The 15,672-nt window shown below is 37.6% G+C and overlaps 1 pseudogene; it reads right to left on the reverse strand.

The window, feature by feature from the left end:
* Positions 1-805: 805 nt before the first annotated feature.
* LOC116587185 overlaps positions 806-15,672 on the reverse strand; it is a 50,319-nt pseudogene continuing 35,452 nt past the window's right edge.

Raw genomic sequence — 15,672 nt, forward strand, 5'->3', positions numbered from 1 at the left:
TTAATTATACTTCTGGGTTTCCTCCTCATGAATAGTGAGTTGTTATTTTTTTTGTAATTTTTGTGGGGGCTTGTAAGATTACAATTGTTTTAGCTCAGGCTCTTGTATCAGATTACCAGACACTGGGTGGCTTAAGCAAGAAATATGTATTTCTCACAGTTTTGGAACCCAGAAGTCTGAGATCAATGGCCAGCATAGTTGGGTTCTTGGTGTGTCCTCCTCCTGGTTTACAAATGGTTATCTTAATTGCTGTGTCCTCAGATGGTGGAAAGAGAACTAGCCCACGCCCCTCTCTGGCCTCTTCTTTATGAGGGAGGGCCCTAATCCCACTCAAGAAGACTCCACCCTCAAAACCCAATTACCCCCAAAGGGCTCTGCTTCAAAATAAATACGGTCACTTTGGGATTAGCGTTTTAACATAGGAATTGTGGGAGGAGACATTCAGTCCACCACTGGCATATTTTGTGTACTTTAAAGAATTTAAATGATAAACTGGATGCAGACAGGAGAAGAAGAGATATACACAGCATTGATGTGTGCAAAAATTCTCTAAATTTACCTAAGTATGGAAACATAATCTCTTCAATGGCCTGTTACTCAGTGGTGTGAACTCTGGCATTAGTAGAGAAGAGTTCAAGTCTCTGTTATAAGATGCACTTCCTGTCCCTAAGCCCAACCTTTTCCTGGTCTTCACAACTCAGTGGGCAAACCCAGCTACCCAGTGGGTCAGGCCCCAGTTTTAGCAGCATCCTTACCCTTCCTGGCACCTCCCGACCTGTGCCATCCATTCACATTCCTGTTGGCTCTAAATCCAAGCATATCTTCGTTGCTCATCTTCATTGCCGCCACTGTCATCCAAGACGGGAGCACATTTCTCTGAGCTGATAGCCATGGTGTTTCGATTGCTTTTTGCATTTCTACACTTCCTGTCGTACAGTCTGTTCTCCATAGTGCAGCGACTTAAAAAATCACTGTATTCTATGATAAGGGCCTATTCAGCCAGAGTGGCCCCACCCCGGTTGAAATGACATTTTGTTGTAAATCTTAAATTGACCTTGGCACACACCCCTCCTCCCCGCTAGGGGAACTTATTTAAAAGCAAGGGCAGGAAACCAGTCCCACGTAACAAAGTCCAAGTACAAGGGTGGGTCAGGTCAGGTGGAGATATTCAATCAGTGGGAGCACAACTGTCTCCGAGCTACCAAGGTGATGGCTAGTTTCCATGGCTACTGTGGGGTGAATTGTAATTCAGTTGGCCACCTGTGTGTGGCCAGGCCCAACCACAGGGCCTTTGCTCTATAAAAGTTAGTCTGGAAAGCAAGGAGGCATCATCCTCTCTGTAGGGGCGGCCTGACTGGTGTGTTTGACGGTGGGTCTGATTCTTGATGCTTGACGCAAAATTAAGCTTTGCTTGACCTTCGCTTTGTATCAGTCTCGCTCCTTTAATCACGAACCCATTATTGGGGTACCCAATTTTGGGGTGACCCAACATTATCTGTTTCATAACATCCCTTTCAACCTTTACAATTCAAATGAAATCTAAGCCTCTACCCAGAGTTTTTTAATTCCTGCCTGACTCATCTGTTTACTGTTCTGTCCTCCTCCTGTCCCTTCCTTTTCTTTGCCCACTCCAGCCACGCCGGCCTGTCTTCTCTTCCTCAAAAAGCCTGGTCAGTACCGCCTCACAGCCTTCTCTTTTGCTCATTTCTCCTTCTGAAATGCAATTTCTCTGCAGGTCTTACTTTGGCTAGTCAATCACATACCAGTTAAAAAGCCACTTTCTCAAGGAAATCTCACTCTTTGGTCAATTAAGTTAATTGCGTATTTTGATTCTTTGTATGGGACGTGTGCTAGGACTTTGTTAAATTGACCTTGTTAAGGAGAGCCCTAGGGAGTGGGATGGGGAACCACAGTTCAACAAAAGACAGAAGAGAAACAGAGATAAAGAGGTTTGTTACTCACAGGTCCTGGAGGAAATACACCACTGCACTTCCAACCGGGAGGCTGAGGCAGAATGTAGGCGGAGAGAGGCAGGCCTTGGGGCACATGCCTTTTTAGGGTCCTAGATGCGATGTTTTTAGGAGTCTTGGGCAAAGACCAGATTGGTCAATTCAAACCAAAAGGAGCTGGGTTTTGGTAAGTTCTGGGGAATTCATATATAAGGGGCTGACGAGTGGAAGGCCTTAGGAGGCAGGGGAGACTTTTTATCACAGGGACCACTGGGGAGGTCCTATTTAGAAATGTACATTGAGGGGCAACTGGGTGGCTCAGTGGGTTAAAGCCTCTGCCTTCAGCTCAGGTCATGATCCCAGGGTGCTGGGATCGAGCTCCCAAGGTGCTGGGATCGAGCTCCCAATCTGGCTCTCTGCCCAGCAGGGAGCCTGCTTCCCTGTCTTTCTCTGCCTGCCTCACTGCCTACTTGTGATCTCTGTCAAATAAATAAATAAAATTAAAAAAAAAAAAAAAGAAATGGATGTTGACTTGTGACTGGGTTGTTAGCTAGGGTGTGTGTTTGTGTCGGGGGTGGGAGTAGTGTTGGTTAAAGGTTCTGCAGGCCAAACAAGATGGGAATTGGAGCAACAGCATCATGGAGTAGCTTAGCTAAACCCTCTACAATTTCTTTGCTATTTCATTTCCTGGCTTGCATATTTGCTTCTTTATATTGTCTGTCCTCTCCTACTAAAAAATAAGCACGAAGAAAGGAAGCTGTGCATGTTAATCACTGTAAAATCTCTAGGTTTCTAACAAGAGGACATAGTAGTCTCTCAATTATTATTATTTACCATAAAAAGGAAGAAACTCTTCACAAATAAAAAGGCCAGCATAACGTACTTACACTTCCAGGGATCTTACTGGTATTATCTGATCGCCATACAGAGTTTAGCAAAACCTGGTAAATATTAGGAGTTCAGAACATGTTAGCATTGTTACTGTGTTGTTACCAAATAGATCAAGAATGCTGGGACTGGTTGGCCTCTGAATGGAACCAGTTTTCTCTAGGTTCTTTCTAAAATGACCTGATGGCTCCATTGAGGTACCATTCATCATTCTCATTCTCTGAAAGACCAGGCTTAGTACATCATTTCCAGCTTTAAGAAAGATCTTCATCTTCAGTGGTCTCTCAAATTTCAGTGGAGATTTCATAATATATTGTAAGTTTTTCAAAGTGTTTATCTTAATTCACAACCCCTCCCCCCAATTCCATTTCTTGAGTAGATGAGGAGATAGATGGCCATAATTTTAAAGTGATTTGCTTTGGCATCCTGTTTTCTTCTAAACGTTTAAAAATTAGGATTAGTTTCTTGAGGCCAGTGCCCTTTGAACTCTGTCACTCTTAAAATCAGTGATGTTAGCTATTTTCTTACTTTTGATTGCATTTTGAATTAATGGCTTCAGGAGATAGTTGTTGAACAGCCCATAGGGTGTGCCTCCTGATCACAGCAGGAGCTTTGGGCACCATTCCTAGTGTCAGTATTTTTAAGGTTATGGGGTTAGCAGGTGGATGTGACTGAAATTTACCAAAGAAATACAAAACTGACACTTTTGTTCATAAGAAGCTGAAATCATCTAGGGTAAAAAAGGCAGGTATCCACAAGTAAGTAAACACTATGAGATCAAAGAACAGCTCTGCATTATACTAATATCCTTTGTAATAAAGAAAATATGCCAGGAGAAAAACATACATAATATAGTTTAGGAAACTCTCACTTAAAAATATATAAAAAGAGTTAATTTGATGTCGTTAAGTTTCAAAAGTAGTATAACCTAGCTATGTCTATGTAAATGTCAAGTGATTAGGCATCTTAGTAAAGCACTGAATTTCACGTTCACGTTCCTATTATTAAGTGTTATTAAAAACATCTTATTCTGGGGGCGCCTGAGTGGCTCAGTCGGTTAAGTGTCTGACTCTTCATTTTGGCTCAGGTCATGATCTCAGGGGCATGAAACTGAGCGCTGTGTCAGGCTTTGTGATGGGCGTGGAGCCTGCTTAAGAGATCTCTGTACACAATGGAATACTATGCAGCCATCAAAAGAAATGAAATCTTGCCATTTGCGACAACATGGATGGAACTAGAGCGTATCATGCTTAGCGAAATAAGTCAAGCAGAGAAAGACAACTATCATATGATCTCCCTGATATGAGGAAGTGGTGATGCAACATGGGGGCTTAAGTGGGTAGGAGAAGAATCAATGAAACAAGATGGGATTGGGAGGGAGACAAACCATAAGTGACTCTTAATCTCACAAAACAAACTGAGGGTTGCTGGGGGGAGGGGGTTTGGGAGAAGGGGGTGGGATTATGGACACTGGGGAGGGTATGTGCTTTGGTGAGTGCTGTGAAGTGTGTAAACCTGGTGATTCACAGACCTGTACCCCTGGGGATAAAAACATATGTTTATAAAAAATAAAAAATTAAAAAAAAAAAAAAGATCTCTGTCCCTCTCCTGCTTGCATCCTCTCTGCTGCTCGCTCTCTCTCTCGGAACAGCAACAATAAACAAACAAAACGAAATGAAAAAAGCCAACAGAAACCTCATTCTGAACATTTTGTTCCTCATGTTTGATATCTCAAACACTGGTGAGGGAATGACTATTGGATCCATAGTCCTGATCCATTTAATTTTCTTCTCTGTCTTTTAGGGCTTTGTGATGAAAGAACTCAGAAGAAATGTGCAGAGGCAGGTGCCAGGTGTCCCTTGGCACATGTAGCGTTTGGTGGGGCAAAGAGACAGATAAACATCTTAACATCCACCCCCTCCCCCACCTCTGCACTTGGTGTTTACACAAAGTAACAAATTGCCTCCATACTCCGGCTTTGTAGTTGGTTCTTGCTGGGGTATACCTGAACTTTGTCTCAGCTCACCAGTATCCCCTCAGGGATGCCTGACCCTACCACTCCCTCTGCATTTCCCTAATGGCATCCCCAAGACTCATGGATTCCAGAATCTTTATCTACTACATAAACTTTTGGTCCTTTCAGGAATGTTCTTTAAATTCAATACTATCCTTAAGTATTGGGTGCCTAATACATACCAAATATTCTCCAAAGGCAGGGTTCAGATAAAAACAGCACATAAGATAACATTTCCTCTTTGAAAGTGTTTACAATCAAGTGGAGGCAGATACATAAACAGTTTTAATTTGAAGTGGAAGGGATAATACAGAGTGGTTGTTACTAATTTTGTCTATGCTTTGGAGTTTCTAGAGAGCTTTTTAAAAATATCAATATCCATGCTTCATACTGACCAATTAAATAAAAATCTTTGGTGCTTTTCAAAGCCCCCGCAGATGATTTCAGTGTGCAGCTAAGAAGGAGAAGTATTCAGTTGCTAACATGCTAATAGGGACATGAGAAAAATAAGAAAGGTTTTTTTTTTTGTTGTTGTTTGTTTTTTTTAAGGTTATGTTGGAGCTAACTCTCATGGAATGGGTGAGAGCTGCCTGGGACGGGGTAGGTGAAATGCTGGCATGGACATTCTGAGGGAAGAAAATGGCATGAGAAACTGTCATAGACTCATTGGCTTACTTGAAATCTTGATATTTGTGTGAAGGAACTTTTTATACCTCTTTCATTCTACCTCTTGTTAGTATTTCTCTAGCCTGGGTACAGGGCACGTGACCTACTACACAGGTTTGGTGGGGGGAAAACCCCACAAATATTCCTGCAAATATAAGAATCCAAAATATAAAACCTGAAAATATTTACTCCATTGCTTTAAGAAAGTTTTACTCTGTTGACACATATATATATATATATATATAATTTACATAGGCTTCACAAAAATAGGTGTTGTTCTCTTTAAATCCTATTTACTAAATGAATAATCGTGTCCAAGTTTTTATTGTGAGCTTATCTGTAAAATATAATAATTTTACTATGAATATAATTTTTCCATTTATACATATGGTTGGGTAGCTGATACCTCAACCAGGCTGTTTTACTGGCATGAACAAAAAAGCAAGTAATTACAAAACCGTCTCCCTTGCAAACCAGCCATATTTCCTACGAAGTAGAAGATTTTTCTCTGACTTTCCTTTTTTCCTTCTTACCCTTCTCTGTAATATAAATTGAGCCAAATGGATGCTTTTCATGAAGGGAGCTCTCGGGAGAGATATACTTATAATTTTTTTTTTAATTTTACAGATCAACTTACTGTTTCGTATGTAATGATCATATTCTCCCTAAGTTTTAAACAAGTGCCATAATTAGTTCTTTATGAAAAATAACCATATTTTAAACTGTGGAAGTACATTTTAATACAAATCTCTTAAGTGTGCACTTTGTAAACACAAAACCGATTCTGACTCTGTTACTGAATCTTTTATATGCATTCCATAACTGAAATGTTGCATCCTACCAAAAACCATCATATTTTAAATGAAATTAACTAATTTATTTATTCTCACCATTGCATATACCCTCCCCAATGTCCATTTTTTATTGGAAATTGAGGAGTCTGGATTGTTTGAATTTGAAATAAAACCACTAGATGGTGCTCTGTATCACGAATACCAGAGAAATATCTGACTTTGTAAGTACAGGTCTTGAACCTAGTGTTACCAAGGCAACCGGCCTAGCTTGGTCTGGTAACTTGTGTTCCTTTTCCCCCTCCTTCTCTCTCGCTCCTCTGTCCAAAGAACTGGTTTTCCTGTTTTATGCACATGGATTTACATAAGGTCTATTAAGGAAAGAAAAAAAAATGCATTGTATACCATTTTGGAGTAACCACTATATGCTGGTTAATTTGAAGGTAATACAATGGAAGCTTTGGGCAGGGTCTGAAGTAGTTTATGAACTCATTTAGGATATAAATCATAAAGCAAAAAAATTACAGAAGCATAAAATACCCTGTTTAGTACTCCATATGAGCTATTCTTTGTAAGTATGGTTTGCTCAAGAAGGCACCATATCACAAATTAGCAGATAACTTCTATGGACCTCTAAAAAGTGGGTCACATGGGACAATTTATTTACTTTCCCTAGTGTTAATTTTCTTAGATGTGTGGGTTAAACTAGTTCTATGACTCCATCTAATATGATATTTCTAATCTCTAGAATTATAGGGTTTGCATGAAAGGTTACATTAGGCCACAGTAGTCAGAAAAACCTTGTGAGTGAATTGAAAGTTACAGTGCATATTTGAAAAGGCAAAAGTCTGAAGAAGAGAATTGAAAGAGGAATCTGACACTGACACGCAGACATGTAGAGACCAGAAGTATGTTTGTTTACCTGAGAGGTTTCAGGTGCTCACATAGGAAATTCACTGTGTACACTTGGAGATTTACGCTTTCTCCCAAGTACTTAGAAGTGAAGCACGGCTTTAAGGTTTACAGTGGAAAAACAAAAACATAAAGGTTCAGATTGTCTTTCCACCAAAGACCTTTAAAATTGTGGTGTCTGCTAAATTAAAATGGCAAAAGCGTAATTATGGTGTACATTCCTTGAGGGGGGTGGCGGGGAATGGCATAGCTCATTTTGATCAGTGTAGTTTCTGAGGAGGCCCTGCATCGGAATTACTGGCATAGTTTGTTGCAACTGTATCTTCTTGGGCTATACTGAAAACCTACTAAATTAGAATCTCTTGGTTGAGTTCTGAAATTTTCTTTTTTGACAAAGTCCTTAGAAAATCTGGAGGGGTATCCTAAGTTGAGAACAGCAGCCATTACCTACAAAAGGGCATTAATAATTTGAATAAATAAATAATCTGAATAAATGAACAATTTGGATAAATAAATAATTCAAATAAATAAGTAAATTGTATAAGAGACAGGGTAAATATCTGACAACAGGATATTCCATCTGTTTCTCAAGAGGAGATAGAGCCTTGGGGCGCCTGGGTGGCTCAGTGGGTTAAGCCGCTGCCTTCGGCTCAGGTCATGATCTCAGGGTCCTGGGATCGAGTGCCGCATCGGGCTCTCTGCTCAGCGGGGAGCCTGCTTCCTCCTCTCTCTCTCTCTCTGCCTGCCTCTCTGCTTACTTGTGATCTCTCTCTGTCAAATAAATAAATAAAATCTTTAACAAAAAAAAAAAAAAAAGAGGAGATAGAGCCTTGAAAAGCCCATCCACTGAGACAATGAGACAAAAGACTCGGGTCATCTGTTTTGACATGTTATTAAGTTTCAGAAAAGTAGCGTTTGATTACATTTCCATCCTCTCTTATGTGGCCCAAATCAATATTGTATCCTATTTAGGGTGCTTTTTAATAGATAGTTAAATGACTTAATAAAGGAGGAGAAGAAATGTACTGGGTAGAATTTATAACAAATAAAAAAGAAGGGAACCTTATGGGAAGACATTAGAAGAGCTCACTTGTTTAAACTCAACCATCACATTCTCAGATCGTTCTCAGATATTAACTTCCTTGACCAATCTGTCTTAATCGTTACATTCCAGCTTCCTCTCTTATCTCTGCTACTTTACTAGAGACTCACCACATTATGAGAGTATTACAGTGTATGTATTTACTTATTTATTGTCTATTTCTACATGTTTGTTTTCGGCTCCTGGTAGCAGTTCAGTTTCTTTTTTTCTTCATCAGCAGAGCGTACTGAGAGGCATACAATTGTTGAATAAAGGAAAAAAATAATAAGTAACTGAACTGGTTTATAAATAAATCATGTAATTTTATTAATGAAAAGAACATGAAACACACAAAATATTTGTTATCTGTCTACTGTTGATGCAAAATTTTTCACTTCTAGGACTTCATCACACAGTTATTGGGTTGCAAAAGCCTACCTGTTGCCACTCTTGATACCGTGATGTGCATTTGAGGGTTTTTTTTTTTTTTTAAATGATATCTAATGGATAGAGTATTTGATGGCATGCGTAAGACACTGGGAAAGGAAAAAGTAAAGAGTTTGGAACACTCATAGAAGAACTAATCAGAATAAGAAGCACATCCCTGAGTGTGTAGAATGCAGAACAGAGAATCCTCCTGTCTGATGTGCATATTCCGCGAACACAGCCTGTAACTAACATGTTTCTAGCAGGGTGCCATTAACTGTTTTAAGAAAAACATATGTACTACAGCATCTTCTAAGACATTTTGCAGGAAACTTTTAAAGATTAACTTCTGAAGAAAATTTCCCTGACCTACTGAAATTTCAAGTTCAGTAAATTGAATAAAAAATATACACGAGGCATTAATTAACTTCAGAGTTTTCTCTTGACTGAACTCTGAGTTTCCTGTTAGACTCAGTGAATGGTCCCTGCTTTAGAAATACCTAGAAGGGTTTTTTAAAAGTTTCCAGTTCTATCTAGTTCTGTAATAGTTTGATGCTTTTATTACCATTTTGTATGTAATTGGCCATTAAAAACAAAGTATACTTACTAGATAAAAGTAAAATTTCTGGAGAAGTGCTATCATATAGTAATGGAGATATAACTTACAAATATTTGGAAAAGTGCAATTTTTCACCTTCTCCTGAAGATAATTGAAAATGTTGTTTTTGAGCAGGTACATTCATGACTATAGTTTTCTTAAATCTTGATGAAACTTGTGGGCCTAATACTGTTTAAACTTGTGCCTCAGGAGAGAGAATTTTCAGATTATTCCAGGAGGCTGGCATTACCCCAGGATCAAATCCTGTCAAAGATATTACAAGAGAAAGGTAGTAAATCTTATGAACATAAATGGAAAAATTCTAATAAAATTTTAGCAAATCAAATCAATGATTTTAGCGAATCATTTGAATTTAGCAAATCAAATTTAGCAAATTTTGCTAAAATGCTAATAAAATTTTAGCAAATCAAAAAAACTTTTTTTTTTTTTTTTAAGGATTAAGGAAAAAAAATGAGTAAGACATGGTAGCAAATGGGATTTATCCTTGGTAAGCAAGTTTGATTTAACACTTGAAAAATCAATATAAATTGCAGGGTGCCTGGTTTCCTCAATCACTAGAGCATGTGACTCTTGATCTTGGGGTCATGAGTTTGAGCCCTACATTGGACACAGAGCTCACACACACACTAACAATGGAAATTACTATGTCAAAATACCAAAAAAGAAAAATCATATGATTGACTCAGTAGAATTGAAAAACCATTTGATCAAATATAACATCAATGCCTGACAAATCTGTCAGCAAATGAGGAATAAAGGGAAACTTTTCTATTTTGATGAAGAACATCTGCAAAACTCCTAGTATGACCATCTCACTTATTAGTAAAAAACTGAGCTCTTTCTCTCTAAGATCAGGAAAGAGACAAAGATATCTGATTATACTATTTATTTTATACACTGTATTGAAGTTTTCATCCAGTGCAATAAAGCAAGAAAAAGTCATTTAGGTTGGAAAGGAAGATAGTTTTCTCTTGCATATATTCATCTATATACAAAAAGAATTTTTCAAAAAAGCAAACAACAACCTGAAAAGTGTTCAGTAAGTTTATTAGCAAGTTTGAGGTTTCAATATTTATAGAAATCAAATGTATTTCTGTAGGCTAGCAAGGAATAATGAGAAATTGAAACAAAATATATTTAAAATAGCGTCAGAAAATAAAAGAGAAGAATCTACAAAAACAGCAGAACAACTGTATCCTGAATACTACAAACCATTGCTGAAAGAATTCAGTATCTTAATTGATGGAATGATAATACCATTTTCATAAGTCAGAAGACTTGCAGCAAATCTTTGGAAATCTAGTGTACAACAATATTACTATAGTTAACCGTACTGTATTGTAAATTTCATTTTTAAATTAACTTTTATTTTAGAACATTTTAGACTGATGTGAAAATTGATAACACCAGGTTCTGATAAACCCTACACTCAGACTTCCTCTTGTTAACATGTTGTGTTCATATAAATGTCAGACCTAACAAAACAATACTGATAAATTATGAACTAAAATCCATACGTTATTCAGGTTTCTTTAATTTTTACCTAATAACCATTTTAAATGAGAGTTCCATCCAGGATATCACATTCCCTTTAGTTCTTACTTCTCCTTCATCTCCTCTAGACTGTTAACTGGTTCCAGGCTGTCCTTATTTTTGATGACCTTGGCAGGTTTGCGGAGCACTGGTCAGGTATTACAGAATGCCTTCGTTTGGGATTTGCTGATATTTTTTATGATTAGAATGAGGTTATGGGTTTTTATGAGAAAGGTTAGAGAGGTGTAGTGCCATTTTCACCATATCCTGAGAAGAGTACATACTCATAACATGCTTTTTCGCTGTTTAATGTTAAAATTCATTATCTAGCTGAGTTAATGTATATCATGTTTCTCCAATGTAAAGTTACCCAGACCTTTCCTCTTCCTTTCTGGGATCTTTTCAAGAAGATCACTGTGTGCAGGCCCACTTAAGGAATGAGGAGTTATAGTCTGAGGTGAATATCCTCATAAATTATTTGGAATAATTTTCCAGGTCTGCTCTCCTCACGTACTTGTTTATTCAATCTTTTATTTTGGTTTTGACTCATGGATATCTATTCTACGCATTGGGTCATAATCTAATACTACTTTATTAATTTTGCTGCTCAAATTGTTTTGGCTTTGGCTACTGGGAGCTCATTGGCTCCGGCTCTTTGACGCATTCCCATTATCGCAGTGTTTGCTTTTTTGGGGGGGGGCACTTCCATATTTTATGCCACTATATATATCTTACGCATTCACTGTCTCAGCTCTAGACTAAGCTATTTCTCCAGATTATCATGGTTTCTTTTATTGGAGAATAGTATTCAAGACCAAGATAGGAGCATTAGGGCTATGCTTAGTGCTACTCGTGTATCATTGGTTCTATACCTTTCAGCTCACAGAGCAAAGAAATATGTGTGTATATTAACCTGTGTGTGTATTTCTTCATGTATTCATTTGTACCTACATTCAGTTAAATATAGTTTATCTGATATTTCTAACTCTACTGTTCTTCCTTTTTTGCCTTGTCTGTAACCTCCCATTACAGTGGGAGCCTGGCTCCCACCATCCTCTAAATTAATTTTCAATTCATATACCATGTACATGTTTAGTGTCTTCAGAGTTTGTTAAACCACATTGCAGGGAAAAATTTCACATACTGCAGGACATTGCTTTTATACAATTCATTTGTCTTTGGTCTTTCAGTCACCAATTATTTTTAAAGTTTCTTAGGTCAGAACCTTCCCCCCAACCCATCAGTGAAGCATTTCATAGACTTGCAATATTAATACATTCTATTGTCATAGCCTGAATTTCATCCCGAGATTCTCCAATCTCCTGAATGACGTTTAAACTTCTCATAATTAAGGTTCATTTTCGTTTCTTTTTTTTCTTTCTTTCTTTTTTTTTTTCTTTTTTTGCTATAAAGTTCCATGGGGTTTCACAAAGACAGTGTCATCTATCTATCATTAGAGTAGGATACAGAATAGTTGTGCCACTCCAAAAAGTCCCCTTTTGTCTCCTCAAACTCCCCTCTCCCAAAACCCCTGGCAAAAACTATTTACTGTCACTATAGTTTTAGCTTTTCCAGGATAACATACGAACGGAATTTGACAACATAGAGCCTTTAACTTCTGTTGTTTATGATTTCACTTAAATATGCATTTAAGATTTATGTTTATGCTTAGCTTGATAGTTCGTTGACTTTACTATTAAATAATATTGTATCTTTTCTCCTATACCTATTGAAGGATATCTTGGTTGTTTCCAACTTTTGGTGATGATGAATAAAAGTTATATATATTTTTACAGTGCATATTTTTCTGTAGACTTATATTTTCAAAAAGTTGGATAAATATCTGAGAGCACAATTGTTGGATTATATGTTAGGATTATGTTTATCTTTGTCAGAAACTGCCAGACTGTCTTCCAGAGTGACCATGCCATTTTGTATTCCAACTAGCAAAGAATGAGAATTCCCATCGCTCCATTTTTATTCTTTTGGATTTTAGTCACACTTAGAGGTGTGTAGTGGTATTCATAATGACTTTAATTTAGAATGTCCTAATGAAAAAAGTGGTGAACATCTCTTCATACCCTTATTTCATATACTTATTTGCCACCTATGTATCTTCTTTTGGTGAAGGGTCTTTTCAGTTCTCTTGGCCATTTTTCAGTAGGTTTTTTTTTTTTTTTTATTGTTGCGTTTCAAGAGTTCTTTGCATATTTTGGATATCAATCATTACTCTAATATGTGATTTGCATATATTTTCTCCCTGCATGTAGCTTATCTTTTCATTCTCTTAATAGTGTCTTTTATGTAACCATTTCTTTTTCTTTATTTTAATTTTTATTTATTTGACAGAGAGATCACAAGTAGGCAGAAAGGCAGGGAGAAAGAAAGGGGGAAGCAGGCTCCCCACCAAGCAGAGAGCCTGATGCAGGGCTCGATCCCAGGACCCTGAGATCATGACCTGAGCCGAAGGCAGAGGCTTAACCCACTGAGCCACCCAGATGCCCCAGCTATTTCTTTTTAAATATTCATAAAGTCCAACTTGTCAGCTTTTTTCTTCCATGGATCAAGATCTGTTTGAGAGTCAGGCTGTGTTTAAAGTTCACTTTAGATACAGATACTCTATAGAGCGTCTATAGATATAGTCTTCAAATTGCTTCATTGTCCTTGTTCTGGCCTCCCCTCTTGTCTTTGAGATTTTGTTGTGAACTGTCACTAGAGAAGAGTTACCTGTCCTGCAGCTCTGTAATTTGTAATACACTATTACTATACTGGAGGCTCACTGGCACAGTGGTAGGATGTGGATGAGGCTCAACATTCTCAAAGTCCTTGGGATTAGTGTGCCTCTGTGTTGAAGCTGTAGCCTTCCCAAGTGTTTCTCTTACTCCTCCAGTGATCCATAACTTTTGTCTCCTAGTTTCTAGATGTATTTTTTTTTTTTTTGAAGCCCTATGCTCTTTTTTCTTTTTGTTTTCATTTTTTTAACCCTCTTAAGTAAGTAAGACAGGAAGTGTGGAGGGGGCTGGGGTGCGGGAGATGTACCATTCTATACCTGGGATAGGTTTCAGAATTGTGTTCTAGTGAATTTGTTACGGACAAATCTGCTTGTGTTTCACAATAGTTAAGCTTCCTCTATCCCTGCCTGGGCCAACAGGTGATGTTTCGTGAATCTTTGCTATGAAACCATGGTGAGGTCCTAAAAAGAAAGCCCAGGTTAACTGTGAACACATCCTCTTACTCCCAATAAGAATGCAGCCCCTAGAAATGTTTCACTGAGCTGCTGGTAACTTGCCAAAATTTTCATTTAAATATCCCTACCAGTTTTTGGCTTGAGTGTCTTCTACTGAGCAGATCATGGTTGGACATGCATCTTTCTGGATGTGCATGTCTCTCTGGATGGGGGGTGGCAGTATGCTTTGTGATCTTGGTTTTCTCATGGATCCATAAAATTGTAGATTTTCAGTTTCTGTAGCTTTTTTTTTTCTTAAGATTTTTATTTATTTGACAGAGGGGGTGGGGAGAGCACATGCAGGGGGGGCAGCAGAGGGAGTGGGAGAAGCTGGCTCCCCAGGTGACCTTCTGCAGCTTCTTTTTTGATTTAAGTATGGGAGTAATAATTCCAAACTCTTTACAGTTGGAGCTGAAACTAGAACTTTTCTTTTTATTCCTTTTTCAATAAATATATTTTAAGAACCTATTTTGTGCATGAAACTCTTTAGCACTGAGGATGTAAAAGTAAACAACTTTACCATTAAGGACCCTAGCATAAAAAAAGACATTAAATAAATACTTACATAGCTAAACAATCTTTATGACAATAAAAACAGAGATAAATGTAATGAAGGAAAAACAAGGGATGCTATGAGAGTGCATATTAAGGTAACCTACACAGCAGGTTTGCTAGAGTATCAAGAAAATCAATCAAATTAAGTTATTGAATTGCCATAATTATAAGATACCTACATGTATCTATAGGGTTTTTTATTTTTTTTTAGCAGCAATTAAATGAGAGAAGAGACAATTTAATTTCTGGATTTATTAAGATAATTTTTTAATGAGTATTAAGCTCATTGAATCCTCTTTTTTTGGAATATGAAATAATATAGGAGAAAAAAAACCTCAAATGTTCAGTTAAAAGCATCTGATTTACCAAGAGTATTATCAGCCTAACTCCTCTTAAGGAATCAAAATGAACATTTTGGGGTTGAGAACTAACCAGAGATCAAATAAAATGTGTGTTTCTAGTTGAACATCAGATTTCTTTAAGGACAAAGCAGTTTTAGGTAAACAGTTTTTAGCGGTAGCCTTTTAAAAGCCTGTTATGCATTAAAAAAGTAAATTGCATTATTCAAAAATGTTAAGCATTTCCCAGAACTGAGTGCAAAACCATTTATCAATAATTTCATCTACAATTATTCATAAAAATAGATTTGAATACATGGCAGGATTCTTGGTAGGTCTAGATAAAGAGTGTTCTATTTAAAGATTAAACTGGAATTTTTAAAGCAACACTTGGTCCTTGACTATTCAGTTACTGATAACAGAGCCATTATTTCTTCACCAGCTTTAGGAGCATTTGCTGAGTTCTCACTAAATGCTTAGCCTTAGGATGGTCATTTTGGTGTATATCAGAAAACAAGGTTATGATTCCTATGTTCTATTAAAACATAGTATTTGGAGGGGCGCCTGGGTGGCTCAGTGGGTTAAGCCGCTGCCTTCGGCTCAGGTCATGATCTCAGAGTCCTGGGATCAAGTCCCGCATCGGGCTTTCTGCTCGGCAGGGAGCCTGCTTCCTC

The sequence above is a fragment of the Mustela erminea genome, chromosome 3, assembly GCF_009829155.1.
Source record: "Mustela erminea isolate mMusErm1 chromosome 3, mMusErm1.Pri, whole genome shotgun sequence".
Classification (NCBI taxonomy): domain Eukaryota; kingdom Metazoa; phylum Chordata; class Mammalia; order Carnivora; family Mustelidae; genus Mustela; species Mustela erminea.